This window comes from Sinohyriopsis cumingii, chromosome 10 (genome assembly GCF_028554795.1).
Source record: "Sinohyriopsis cumingii isolate HCF-2022 chromosome 10, ASM2855479v2, whole genome shotgun sequence".
Lineage (NCBI taxonomy): Eukaryota > Metazoa > Mollusca > Bivalvia > Unionida > Unionidae > Sinohyriopsis > Sinohyriopsis cumingii.
In genome coordinates, this window is record NC_142970.1 from 51870702 (window position 1) to 51884602 (window position 13901).

At 36.7% G+C, this 13901-nt stretch overlaps 1 protein-coding gene and 1 non-coding gene across 5 annotated transcripts in view; one reads left to right on the forward strand and one right to left on the reverse strand.

Annotated features, from left to right (window-relative positions):
• The window catches only part of LOC149790152 (frizzled-5-like), a 176346-nt gene that overhangs the window by 67743 nt on the left and 94702 nt on the right, over positions 1-13901 (forward strand). Inside the window, exon 1 of one of the 4 annotated variants that reach the window (XM_089972137.1) lies at positions 8368-8588. The exons of the other annotated variants lie outside the window; for them this stretch is intronic. The gene's annotated coding sequence lies outside the window, so the exon portion shown is untranslated. Of the gene's footprint in view, positions 1-8367; positions 8589-13901 lie in introns of those variants that run through there. 4 annotated transcript variants of the gene reach the window in all.
• On the reverse strand, positions 11761-11837 carry Trnal-caa (transfer RNA leucine (anticodon CAA)). Its single transcript has one exon. It is a non-coding gene; the product is annotated as a tRNA-Leu (tRNA).

Here is a 13901-nt window from a genome sequence, read left to right on the forward strand (position 1 = left end):
CACGGAACGCAAAATTTCAATCTTCCACATTTGCATGTTCACCTTTGTAGTCTACCTTCGTGTTCCTGATTTTCTCTGCGTTACATATTTATACCGGATGTACAATGTGATATATCCAGGAACGGCCTTAGCAACGCGGGGCCCAATTTCGATCATTTTGGCGGGGCCCCCTGTGAGCACGGCATTTGCAAATAAACATTTAAACAGGTTTTATATGATATTGAACTTAACATTGTCTTCCGTCGCTTTCAAATTACGTTCTCTCTATAAATATATTCTTTAAAGTTACTAATGCGCGGGGCCCCTGTAAGCTCGGGGCCCGAATGGGCGAAATCGTTCCAATCAGCCTACAACCGGCCCTGGATATATCTGACTCTTTTCACCACGGAAGTTCAAAAACACCTGTATAGATTAAGTGTGTTTCAAACTGAAACCACAGCCTCTATTGGTCGCATTCAGTTTCCTTTATATTTTAAAAATTCCCTAAAATTATAGCATGAATTAGAACTTGTTTCAAAATTAAAACCGCGATACTCTATCTGACTGACTCAATTTGCTTTACATTTTAAAAAAGACCCTAATAATAACAGTATAGATTAGGCCCGTGCTGTAAAGTAAAACCAAGATATTCAATCTGACCAACTCATTTTGCGTTCTATTTTGAACAATCCCAATATGGATTACTCTTAACTTATAATTGAATTTAGCAAAGCTTGCATTTCGGCCTATTATTGCATTGGATCATTTACTTCGATCTGCAGTGCTGTTTCATAGACCTGTCACTGCAATCAATATAGTGCATTTTTGTATTCGACATCTGCAACGGACTTGGGTCCATTATTCTATATTTTATACGTTCATCGAACGTAACAGTTCTAAAATATAGAATGTATCGACCAACGCTTGAGAATGTGTTAGATGCATGGTGTAGGATGGAAAATAGTATCTGACGCACCAGAATAATGGATGCATGGTTTTAACTAGCGGTAACACAGGTCTATGCGAAGTAATACTTGATATTTTGTTTAGCTTATAGCTCGATTTTTAAAGTAGGCCCAAAAAATGTCCGCTGTTTGAGATCGAACCCGCGGTCGCAGACTTTATAAGTAATATGTCCCGCCCAACAGTGTTATCCGCTCAGCCATCAATGGTTTACGCTTAGCAGAACCAACTTATGTATACGTTTACGTGGCCGCAGGTGCTACACGGGATCTGTGCACTTTATGTATTTTTTCAGGGCCGTCAAAGAGAGGGGGTGGGCAACCGGGGATGTAAGGGGGCCCGGGCCGAACAACACTTTTTAATTTTATGAACGAAAATTGTGCTTGAATAAGAACAAAGATAGGCCCTGGTGTTTCTTACCCCATGGCCCGTGATCGCTCTGTACGGCCCTGTATATATTTATTGTATTTGTCTTCCTGAAATTTCTAGTAGCTTATTAGACCGAAGTTTAAGCCTTCTTCCAAGCCATAAAGAGACTGATACTGCGAGTATACCCCATTCCCATATCGCTTTAGACGCTGGATTTTGGTGGTATTAACTATCTAATTCCTTCCTTGCTTTAGACGCCATATCATCATGGCATTATCTATCTCATCCCCTCCTTACTTTAGGCGCCAGATCATCGTGAGATTAGCGACCTGACCCACCCACCCGCTCCGCTTTAGACGCAAAATTATCGTGGTATCGGCTCCAGAGCTCTTGCCCATTCACAGCAGAATGGATATGACAAATTTAATCTGAGTCCCTTGCTTGTTGGTATGAAAGTTGTGATCATGGAAAGGCTCAAACGGAATGCCACCATATTAGCAGTCCATTTATTTCTCCGCTTGCCACTGTATTACGCCACTAGATAGTTTTACGTAAATTTGGACAACTGCAGTTTATAGCCGGTGCGTGGATGGTCAATGGTATGGTGAATATTACGCATACAGATATACGTCCACTGAAACATTAACTCTGTTGCGTTTTCTTTCAACAAGAACTGGGACAAAGTTATTGTTATTATTATTGGACTTCTTTATAGAGGAAATGTTTGGTGGAAACATCGACTAAAACGGTTACGCCATAGAAAGATACCAACATTCTTAAGCGTGGACCACTCACAAATCAAAATTCAGTGATACTGCATTAATCAAATCTAGCGGACAAGCACAATACCTAACAATTTGGTCACTTCATATTACCTGATTTTAGGATAATGCATTTTAGCATCTGTCAATTTTCTTTCTTTTTTTCGCTTTTTACTTTCTTTGCAGTTTATTTTTTCCGAAATATTGCTCGAATTAGATAGACCGTAGACTATTAAATAGTTGTCTCATACTTTTGAACGCTCTGTTTAGAAAAAACTGTGGACTATTAAATAGTTTTCTCACACTTCTGAAAGCTCTGTTTCGAAAGACAGTAGACTTATTAAATAGTTGTCTCATACCTTTGAAAGCTCTGTTTAGAAAGACCGTAGACTATTAAACAGTGTCTCATAACTTTGAAAGCTCTGTTTAGAAATACCGTAGACTATTAAATAGTGTCTCAACTTTGAAAGCTCTATTTGGCTACATTGTAATACAAGCTCGATGAAAGTAACCATTTTAATCTGGACGGTTCAGAAGCTGAGAACTCAAAAAAAATCATGACCCTTAAATGGAGATTTATTAGCAATTGCGAGTCATAAATATGGACCGTACACAGGATCGCATGGGGGCAAAGCAAGCACATTATGTTTTTAATATTTCAGGTGTTTCATTTCTTATCATATATTTTGACATGTTTTACGTATAAAATTAAATTAGCAACAGAATGGTTGTAAATAAATCAGTCGTGTCAAAACTAAACATATTACGGTGTTTAAATATCCTTCACTTGACCGGAATAAACCGGTGGCCTAAATAACTGTTGACAATATATGTATAACATATGAAATACGGGAAGTCTTGAGAGCCGTTATGCATGGAGGCACGAGAAGATTTTAGAGACTGATACTGTCCGTTGACTTTCTTCACTAGCTGATGTGACTTTTTCATTGGAAATGCAAATTTTACCATTTGCAACTACGATTGTCATGCACAATTTTCTCTTTTGTAGTGGTCATGACACCTGGTTTATTAATACTATCAAACTTATTTCGTCAGATATCACTTTTTGTAATTGCATCTTGAAGCAAACATTATGGTCTGTTCAGTTTAGTTCTGTTCTATTCTGTTGTGTTTCCACTGGCAGAATTTCTAAAGTAGCATTGGGTATTTTCATTGACAAAAGTGATAACTGAAAACAAAAGTTTTTTTTAAAAATAAAAGCATTTCAAAATCTAGACAGTTTTGAAAGGATGCATTTCTCGTTGACATTTGTCAGGCTCCTATATTTTCTGCAAATGTTATTGAATACAGTTATTCGATTCTTCATTTTTAAAAGCAAAATCAAATTTTATTTTTTTTTATTTAAGGTATTTTCATTGTACTCTAAAACAATCTTATGACTGGCTTACATTTGTTTACTCTTTAGAGCTTGTTTACAATTCTGAGAATTTCGTTTAAGTTTCAAAGGATATGTACGAACGTGGTATAGAAACGAGATCGTGTACGCTTTTTTGGAGGTTCGACGCCTCTATGCATTTATAGCTTTCATCTGACCCACTGACAGTTTGTACACCGCTTGCGATTTTATAAAAGAAAAATATCCATATTGTGAAACAAATGTACAAAACTTAGTCGTTTCATTTATTAATTTATAATTTCAGACCTAATTCGGTTACGAACACTGTCATCTTGTTTGCATTTCAAACTAAAGGGAATTTTCAGTACAAACAACTAGCCTGATCACTGTCCTTTTCCAGTTCCTGGAAAAGTTGATTTCTTTAAAGGTGTCATCTTTCTTGGATTACACATACACAGAAGTTACAATCTGTGTCGTCTGCATCCACTATTAGAAATGTCTGAACATAATAAAAGGGAAAACACAATCGTGACGTCTGTGAAAACAACCCATTACTCTTATGCGCATGGGTTAAGTGGGATGTAACTCCGCTAGTTTTGGAAATGTACGGAATAACTCGGAGCTTACGGAAGACGATGAACTACACCATTCGCCGACGCAGATATGGCGGCCATGTCAGTAAAGAAACTGTTGTTTAGTTTAAAACGCGAAAATGCCCAATTTGGAGCCCCTAGTTACAGTCAGGAAAGGAGTAACAAACTGGTGTAAATAATTACTACTTTCAGTGCATTTTAAAACTATATCCTTTAAGCTTTTCGCTTATCAAATCAGAAGGGGGGGGGGGGCAGTAAACACGACCTTGGGATGGCTGGGTGGGACAAAACTATAGTAAGAGGTAGAATTAACATTGAAAGAACATCAATGACGACAAGTGTAAAAGAGAGGATATAATCATTATGACGTTAGTTAAAATACTACCTATTTAATATGTAGTTTTGATAATAAAACAATAATAATGATAATAAATTAGAAAATTATTTATTTATTCTTGCTTGCTTTAGCAACTTAAAGGGAAAGTCATTTTGACATTAGATTTTCATAAGAAGAAGTCTTATGTTGTCTACTTGATCCCAAATGAAAATGACTATTAATCAATATGGATACCAGGGTGGCTGTCTTGGAAATAGCGTTATCTCTACTCCCAAGTGGATCCCCATGTGGTTTTCACCAACAGACTTTCTATAATGTCTTATTGGTCTTGAATGAAAATGAAGTCAATTGTACATCCAATATGGCTCGTTGTCATGCCCACCCCACCCCCACCCCCACATACACACACACATGATCGCTATGATACGAGGTTTCGACTAAAGGACTAAATGAAAATGGTGCCAATCTAACATCCAATATGTTCAAAGAACAGCAGCTAATTTAAAAACAATCTTGTTATCAGAGATGTATATGAGAGATGGTTTCAACATTCAATAGTTGATAGGAAGAAGTGGTCTTATCTTGAATTCCTTTCGCCCATTAGATGGAGCATCAGTCCGTTCAGGGGAAATTTTTTTTATCATTGTTGTAGGCATTGTTAGTTTATTATTATTACTATCATTATTATTATTATTATTATTATTATTATTGATACTGATTTTGTAGTTGCTGCCTCTGCTGTTATTGTTTTTTTGTTGTTACAAGCCCACCATTCCTTAGGAAGGAAGAAGGGAAGAAAAGGAGGAGGGAGGAAGGAAAGCAAAAACCCATCGAAGCTTAGATAGGGAACGCCTATTTGCATTTAAAACATGTAATTACGGCACGAAAATAAGGATTATCAGTTACAACTGTATTTCCAGGCAAAACAATCGTAAATTAAAATGACGACACGATATGAAGATCTGGCGGTGACCGCTTAGAGGTCATGTTTTGGTGACCTTATATTTAGCCAATGGAAATACAATTTTCGGAAATTTGAAAGTGATCGAATCGTTCGGCACACAAAGAAGTCAGTCTCGTTTTCAAGATGCCCGCCAGTCCGTACTGCTATTGTAATTAGTAACTGCGTTAATACTAAACAAGCTGAACTGGACAAATTGAGTACATTTTCGTGATAAGACAATGATTTTACAATTCATACCACTTCCGCCATTCCTCAAATCTATGTCGCTGCAGTACTGTTTTTTTCTTCTTCCAATGTCTGTATTTTATTCACCAGAAATTTCTTGGCCAAAAGAAATCACAATCTACTTCAGCCGCCTCGGCTACCTCAACGATCTGGTTGACTATGATTGACCGAAAAGTTGTGAAAGAAAATTAGTTCGATGCATTCGCAACTTATCGCTCAGTCCTTGTTTGTTAAATAATCGCCATAGTCCGAACGGCAGCTAAAGACATCTGTCACGAGTCTGGGCCCTTCTGCGATCCTCTCCCCCAGCAAATATAGAAACTGTGTGCCATGACGATCAAAATGAAAGAGAAGACAAGCAACACAATACTTGTTAGTTCTCATTAACCTGTGTGGCTGACTATAAAATTAAGATGTAGGCCTACTCTTGACGGGAAATAAGCATACTTTTCGTTCAACTTATTAGCAATATTTGTTTTAGCTAGGTGTTCTTTTTCGATCTGAAACAACAGGTGTCAAGCAAACCTTGAGAAATCACAGCAGTGGATTATATTTACATCTCCGCGCGCGCGAAGCATCAAAAAGTGGGCCTAGTTGGTATATATTAAGACCAGCGCAAAACTTGTACCGAACTACAGATGGAAGCCTTCTTCATTAATCAACAATGCTGGTTATTTAGAGCCGAGAAATTGGTCCAAGTGTCTGTCTTATCGCAGGCCCGGCTGTCGTATTGTTCCAAAAATATTTGTTTTTAGTATTGATTCCATGTGCATTATCTTATTGTTATTTAGTGGAAGTTAAAACCAAGTCTATAATGGAGCTAACATATCTGTTGCAACTAGACAAACATGTATATTATATTACGACATTTTATTGCTATTCTTTTGTTTAATAGAAAACAAAACGTGGGAGAGGGTGCAAGCATTCTTCCGCTCCGCGATGAATGTCTGTAAAAATAAAATAAAAATGTAAGGAAGATATGTATTTATTACCTTTGTCCATCGACGCACTCATCCGCGGTCCGTAGCCATCAAGTAATAAAACTACGCAAGAATCTGAGACTACGTTCTGCTCCAAACCAATCTACCTTAAAGATCTCAGGCACAGGTTGAATATAAAAAATTCATGACCTCCAGACCTGGTTACGTTTTAGCTTTTATGTCAATGTCTGGTACAGAGTCTTGAATCCTTATGTGCGTATGATTTCAATACTATCCCACTAAAAGCTCCACGAGGCACTGCATTTTTGTACCATGAACATATTTAAAGTTTTCAAATATGAACTCGTAGAATCGGGAAACCCTAACTAAGTGAGCGATATGTAGGCTTTTCCACAATAAACTGCGGCTCTTGTGAGAACATTTCCACAGAAAAAAAATTTCGGCAGGTAGAATAAGGTCTAAAACAAGATCTGGGTAGCATGCCAATACGGATTAAATCATTGCGAATTTATTTTGTTATTGAGTAGAAGAGCTTATAATATGGTCTTTTTGTACGTCGTCCGTCTGTCCGTTAACACGACGTTGTTATCTATTATCTTACTAAACTACTTTCATGATTGCCGTTAAAATTTACACATAAACACATTCGTTCCATGATCTACCGTTTGCACATCCAATATGGCCCCCATATAGGCTATACTGAAATCTCGCGAGCGCTATCATGGGGTTTTCGCTAAAATACTTCGTAGTCTAGTTGGTTCCGAATGAAAATCGTGCCGAGCTGGCAGCTATTATGGCTGCCTCATCTGCGATCTTGAAAATCGCCTTATCACAACTCCAGCTGAACAGAAGATCATACTAAGGTTGTGGTTTCGCCAAAATACTTATTATGTCTAGTTGGTCCTTAAATGAAAAATGGTGCCGATCTGATGTCTAATATTGCTGCAACAGTGACAAGCTTGAAAATCTTATTACTAGTAATAATAAATAAATGGTCCAATTAGCATGGGATGTCATTAAAAGACTTCATATAAGGTGGTGTTGATCCTAAATTAAAATGGTGCGAATCTGACATTTAGTATGTGGCCATCTTATTTTCGCTAATCCTCTTAAACGGAACGTCATCTTTTTTTTTTCTTCAGAAGAGTTCATATGGTGTCTAGTTGGTCCGTAATAAAAACTGTTAACTCTCAATATACCCTTCGTGTCTTCAAAGCAGTTTTATCTCTATTCCTTTAAAATGGATGGGTGTATCTATGTGGGGGTTTTCGCCAGTAGACGTCTTGTTATACCTTATTGTTCCTAAATGAAACGATATCAGTTGTAATTCAAGATGGCTGCCACGACGACTTTCTTAAAAATCTTGTTGTCTCTCCCGTAATGGATGATCAGTACGACAGAGGGTTTTCACCGAGAGACTTCTAATCATACCTACTTTGTCCAAAATGAAAATGGTACGATAAGAATATCAGAGATGGTTTCAACACGTAGCAATTGAAAGCAAGAAATGGACTTATCTTGAATTCCTGGAAATTATTTTCGCCCAGTAGAGTGTCGGTCCCGTCTAGATACTCTTGCTTTTTCCGTTATCTTAGTTTACACGGTGTAAGTCATACTTCTTTACATGTCTTCCTCTTTCTTTCTTGTTTTTCAATAAATGCACTTAACTACTGGAAGCCATTTGAAATCGTGTGTTTTAAAAACATCGTCATGATTCCATATACAGTTCCAAATATGCAAACACTTAATTTCGAGATAATTTTTGGCCCACAAAACAGAACTGTACATACAAAAGTGAGAATTGGGTGTTACATTAGAATAATTGCGGTACTGGGTTTTCCATGAGTGTAAGAGAGGCAAGAGACTGCGCAGTTAGGAAAAAGAGTTGGAAAGAGAGAGACATGCGCTTGCTGAAGGGAGGGGGGAAGATGCTTGCGTTCTACTTCCCCATTGGAATGATATATGATATATTGCCAACCCGTCTGTCAATAGGCGATGCAGGCAGGCAACAGGAATTTTTACGTTTACCTAACAGCATGTGTTCATAGTGTTGAGTTTGGATTGCAGGATTAGCAGGTTAATCATCATCGCCTTCAAATGTAAGTACTGAAATACAGGGGAGGATGAAGTTTTCTTCGTCTTCTTTCTAACCAGGGCTGTGATCTTTCACTAAGACAAGCAGTAACGCAGCGATTGTATCTGAAAGAGTATCTTTCAATGCTGTCTTCCGATTCATTGTATTCATTAAATATCAAGCAAACAGCTGAATTTATAGTCTGTTGACAAACTACAAATTCATCGAAATTAGCATATTTTACGAAGGATATGTGTCTTAAATTATTGCACAAATGGTTACAATTCACTTTGAACAAAACTGTGACTTCTAAAACTTAACATCTGAGCTTAAGTATGAATTTATTTTTAGCCGAAAAGTTTTAAAACGTTCATATCAAATCTCTATTTGATGTTAATATCCAATTACGCGTGAACAACCCCATGCAGAATGTGCTTGTTTTTATACGTGCCTGTTACGGTAACTAGGCAACAAAATGATTAATAAAGTATAAAAAAATCTTCTTCAGGTTTTGTATTTCTTACTTTACTTAGAATAAATAATCTTGAATGTTACGGTTGTATTGCTTTTATTTATGAGTGCGGCTGAACTATGCTACGGTATGCTTCAAATTTGTTTTAATGGACATACGTTTGTTCTTTTCCTCTATTTTCGTAGATAGCTATTTTAATTAGATTCGTCATCTTTAACTTTGAACTTTCATACCGTGTCCCACGGGGAACTTTTATATCCTGCTATAATCTTATCATAAACAATCTGACCAGTTGCCATGGAATCCTAAGAAATACCATGTAAGCTGACTGACAACACTAAACCCATCTCTCTCTCTCTCTCTCTCTCTCTCTCTCATTTTGTCCAGACCATAGCAGTTTTTGTCCCGCGTTCAAGTTAGTGACACCAAAATAAGGCGCCATGTCTTTCTGAAGCAATTTTGCTGTTTCTGTTGATTTAGTTATTGAGTGCATATTTGATATTTCAATTCTGCGCTGTAAGTGGTGCATGTGTCATTCTAGCATTACTGTACATGACAGGGAACAAAACTTAATACTGTGTTTACATCCAACCTGAAGTGACTCTTTCAGTATGATTGACGATGCCATTTGAACCGGCATCAGTTGTATTTAACATTATTTCATTGTGAATTTTCAGAATTGAATTTGTTTCAGAACAAAGTTTATTCTTTTATATAGAAAGTCACTTCATAGTTTACTGGTTTCTTGTTCCTGTTTAATGACTAATCCATGTTCGGTTAAGTTCTAATATGGTGGGCTTGCGGAATCTGGCTAGGCCGTGACAAAACAAGTGTTAGCGTGACAGAACGAGACAGAAATTGTTTTAGAACGGTGTTCGGTTTCACTGACCTTGAATTTCACTGGTTCATCAGAAACAGGAAACTGGTGTCAAGCACATAAAAAATACATGGAGTCATATCTTCTCGGCAGTCATTATTTCTCGCCACAATTAATGGCGCTTTATAGCTTAGCTAAAAACATTCCAATTCCTCATGAAGATATTTTTTTTATGTTAAATATGTCCATTTTGTAGTTTAGCCTGTTAATTTTAATACATTTACCTAACGTAACAAAGAGACTATATATATATATATATATATATATAAATATATATATATATATATATATATATATATATATATATATATATATATATATATATATATATATATATATATATATATATATATATATATATATATCTTAGTTATCTTTCCACAATAATCATGCTGAGACAAATTCAGTCTAATAAATGGGCTATGTCCTCAACTATGTGTCATTTTACATATATTACTTTAACAGCTTTATTTATTGCCAGATACTTCTTTTATCTGTTGTCTTTAATTTTCTTTAAGCAAAGAGCTTATCCACTACATACGGTGACTTTGATTTTCGTTTCAAGCGCGTCGCTTTATTCGGAGTATGCGATGGAAAAGGCAGAGACGTTCCGATTGCGTATTGCTTTTAAAAGCAACGGCAAGATTTTCTGAATTAACTTTTCTTCCTTAATGACGTTTTAGCAAATCTTTTAATAATTCTAAAAATCCCGTTTTGACTAATTAATTATTTTGTTGCATGTTGTAAGTCGTTTATACAAACAGTAAACCCATCTACCCCTTGTATTTCATAGCCGATCATCCACTTAATGGCTCTTGTGAAAACATTAAGAACCGTTCTAGCATTGATGTAATGGCAACCCTCACTAAACACGTAAACTATCTTGCACCTGATACGAAACATTATCCGTTAATATATGTTTTCTCTTCAGTTTTATCGGCGACATGTGAGAAAGCTTTCCAGTAGCTTCCCGTGGGTCGGTGTTTTTTTTTTTTTTTTCTTCTTCTTCTTCTCAGTGACTTCTAAGGTTCTTCCTCCGCCAGATATACTGGCCTCCACGTCTACGTCACAGTTTGATGAATAATGACTCTAAACCCAACAAAAGCGAAACCTTAGACAAGATTTTGAAATTGGATGATTGTACAGGTACATGTATGGCAATACACCTGGATTTCAAACACACATATGAGTTAGTTAATCCTTCTTTATTTAACAAAGATGAGTTAATCCTCTTTGCTGAACAGATATGAGTTGCTCCTCCTTTGCTGAATACAGATAAGTTAATCCTCCTCTGTTTAACGCAGATGAGTTAATCCTCCTTTGCTTAACACAAATGAGTTAATCCTCCTTTATTCAACACAGATAAGTTAATCCTCCCTTGCATAACATAGATGAGTTAATCCTCATTTGTTTAACACGGATGAGTCACTCCTCCTTTATTTAACACAGATTAGTTAATCCTCCTTTGCTTAACACAGACGAGTTAATCCTCCTTTGTTTAACAGAGTTGGGTTAATCCTCCGTTTTTAATACAGATGAGTTAATTTTTTCTTTTTTAACACAGATAAGTTAATCCCTTTTATTGGACACACATGAGTGTGTGTGTGTGTGTGATTTGGATTTTTAACGTAGCTTGAACAATTTTTCAGTCATATCGCTACTACGATGTCTGCAGTGTGACAGTTTATAGTGATGACTAGCACTGGGGCATCATGCCGCAGACATGTAGCATGATGTCCCACCCAGTCACATTATCCTGACACCAGGCCAACCAGTCCTAACACTAACCTCTTAATGCTGAGCCCCAAGCGAGGTAGCTGTTAGTACCATTTTTGTAAGTCTTTGGTATGACTCGGCCGGGGATCGAACCCACGACCTTCCGCATTTGAGGCGGACGCTCTAACCACTAGGCCACCGGAGCGGCCACACATGAATTAATTTTCCTTTGTTTAATATACATGCTTTAATTCTTCTTTTTAAACATATATGAATTCATTCTTCCTTGTTTAACATATATATACTTTTGTACAAAATGTCCTGTCTTTAAAGCGATTGCTTTGAGGTAGAAGAAACGTGCAAGAGAAACAAGAAAAGTTTAAGGCAGTGAAGAGTTCATCATCTGTTGTGCTGTCTATCTACCTATCTACTTACCTTTCTATCTATCTACCCACCCACATGCCTCCGTACCTCTTGGCCTGTTAGTTTATCTACATAAATGACCATTCGTCTGACAGCCATTGCCCTCTAACAGTATCTACTGTCTACCAAGCTACATACCTATTTAGTACCTATTTACCTGTCTTCCAATCAGCCTACCCTCTTAATACCCATTTACCTGGCCGCTTCTCAGTTTCTGTATTCGCCTTTAATCACTACTTACATACGTATCATCGCCCTACATACTTGCCGATATAACTTGCTACCAACCTATCTACGTTCCTATTGACCTATTTATGTATTTGTTTAGCTGTATATATGTCGGACACCCTTTGTATTCTTTTTCAATTTTACCGTCTATAGCTACTGAAAATTACAAGTTTTCAGTCCAGTTGCTTCTCAATATTTCCATTTTTATTTCGTTTTGATATTAAATATATATATAGTTCTCGCACCTCGGCATACACCAGCAATGCTTTAGTTTGATCAGCGTTGTCTTTTATAGGCAATTGTAAGCTTTTTGTTGAATTTCCTGAAATCTAATAATGAGCCCGGGAGGTTTTCTCCTTCTTTGTCCTCCAGTGATTTATTATTATCATTATTATTATTATTATTATTATTATTATTATTATTATTATGCACACCACGAATTGAACCGTAAACGTATAACTCGTCGGGGGTGGTCGTTAAGTCAGACAGTTTTGCTAATATCTTGTCAGATTTTATTACTTTCAGTGACAGCACTAATCCGACCTCCATTTAGTCTGTCAAATCATGAAACAAGATGTTTTACTCTAGACCTGTAAAAGTATGGTTTGCTTCGGTTAATGTGGCATTTAATGCTTAAGCAGGAAACTTTCTTCAGCGTATCATGCATCTCGTCCTGAACAGTCTGCGTCCCGCCTCTTTCATGTGTATCGTTTATTGGTTGATTTACGATGATAAGATTATGTATGGGGTATCCGACACATGTCGTGATGTTAGCTTGCTCTTGAAAAGTCGAGAGATCTTCTTCTTCATAGATAATAGTAAACGCTGAATCACCGCAAACATGAGAATTTCATGTCAACTCCTAGACCTTTAAAAGATAGCCACTATAAAAAGAACCGGGTTACCTCTTATTAACGAAAGAACAAAATTCTTTAAAGGAATGCACTCAGATATTTATGATAAACTTATACTTTTATTTGGTAACTAAAGCAGAAATTTTGAAGAAAAAAAGCCTCATTTTTAAGTAGCATTGAATTACCACATTTTCCACGACGGCTTGCAGCTTGTTGGCAATGCCTTGTGTTAATAAAACCTTGGCAGGAGAGGTATTCCGATTAAAGTCATTTGGAGCAATTATTCTTTCATCATACTGACCTATTTGCTATAATTATTTTTATTCAGAAATATTTTGTGTTATCATTCAATTTTTGGTCAGCCATAACAAGTGCTTTGAAGTTCATTATGGAAGTTTTAGGCCCGACGAAACATTCCTATGTATAAACTTTCAGCTGCACGAATTTCTAACATTTCAGTTTTTACGCCTTTATGTCTGAAAGCTTTTTTTCACCCTTAGACAAGTTCTTACACCTGAATAACCTTTAAAAGAATGGAGTTTTCTCGCTATGGGAAATGCCAGCTTTTGACATAATCAGTTACCAGACAAATTTTCGACATGGGTCATCACGAACGAGGCTTTGGTGCGCACTCTGTTTACCGTAGCTGGACGTTTGACGAGCCAACGAACTTTTTACAGATTTGTAATAAGTAAAGAACATACCTATAGTACATTATTACAAGGACGTATTTGTAGAAAATTATTGCCATGACGTATTCATAGCACG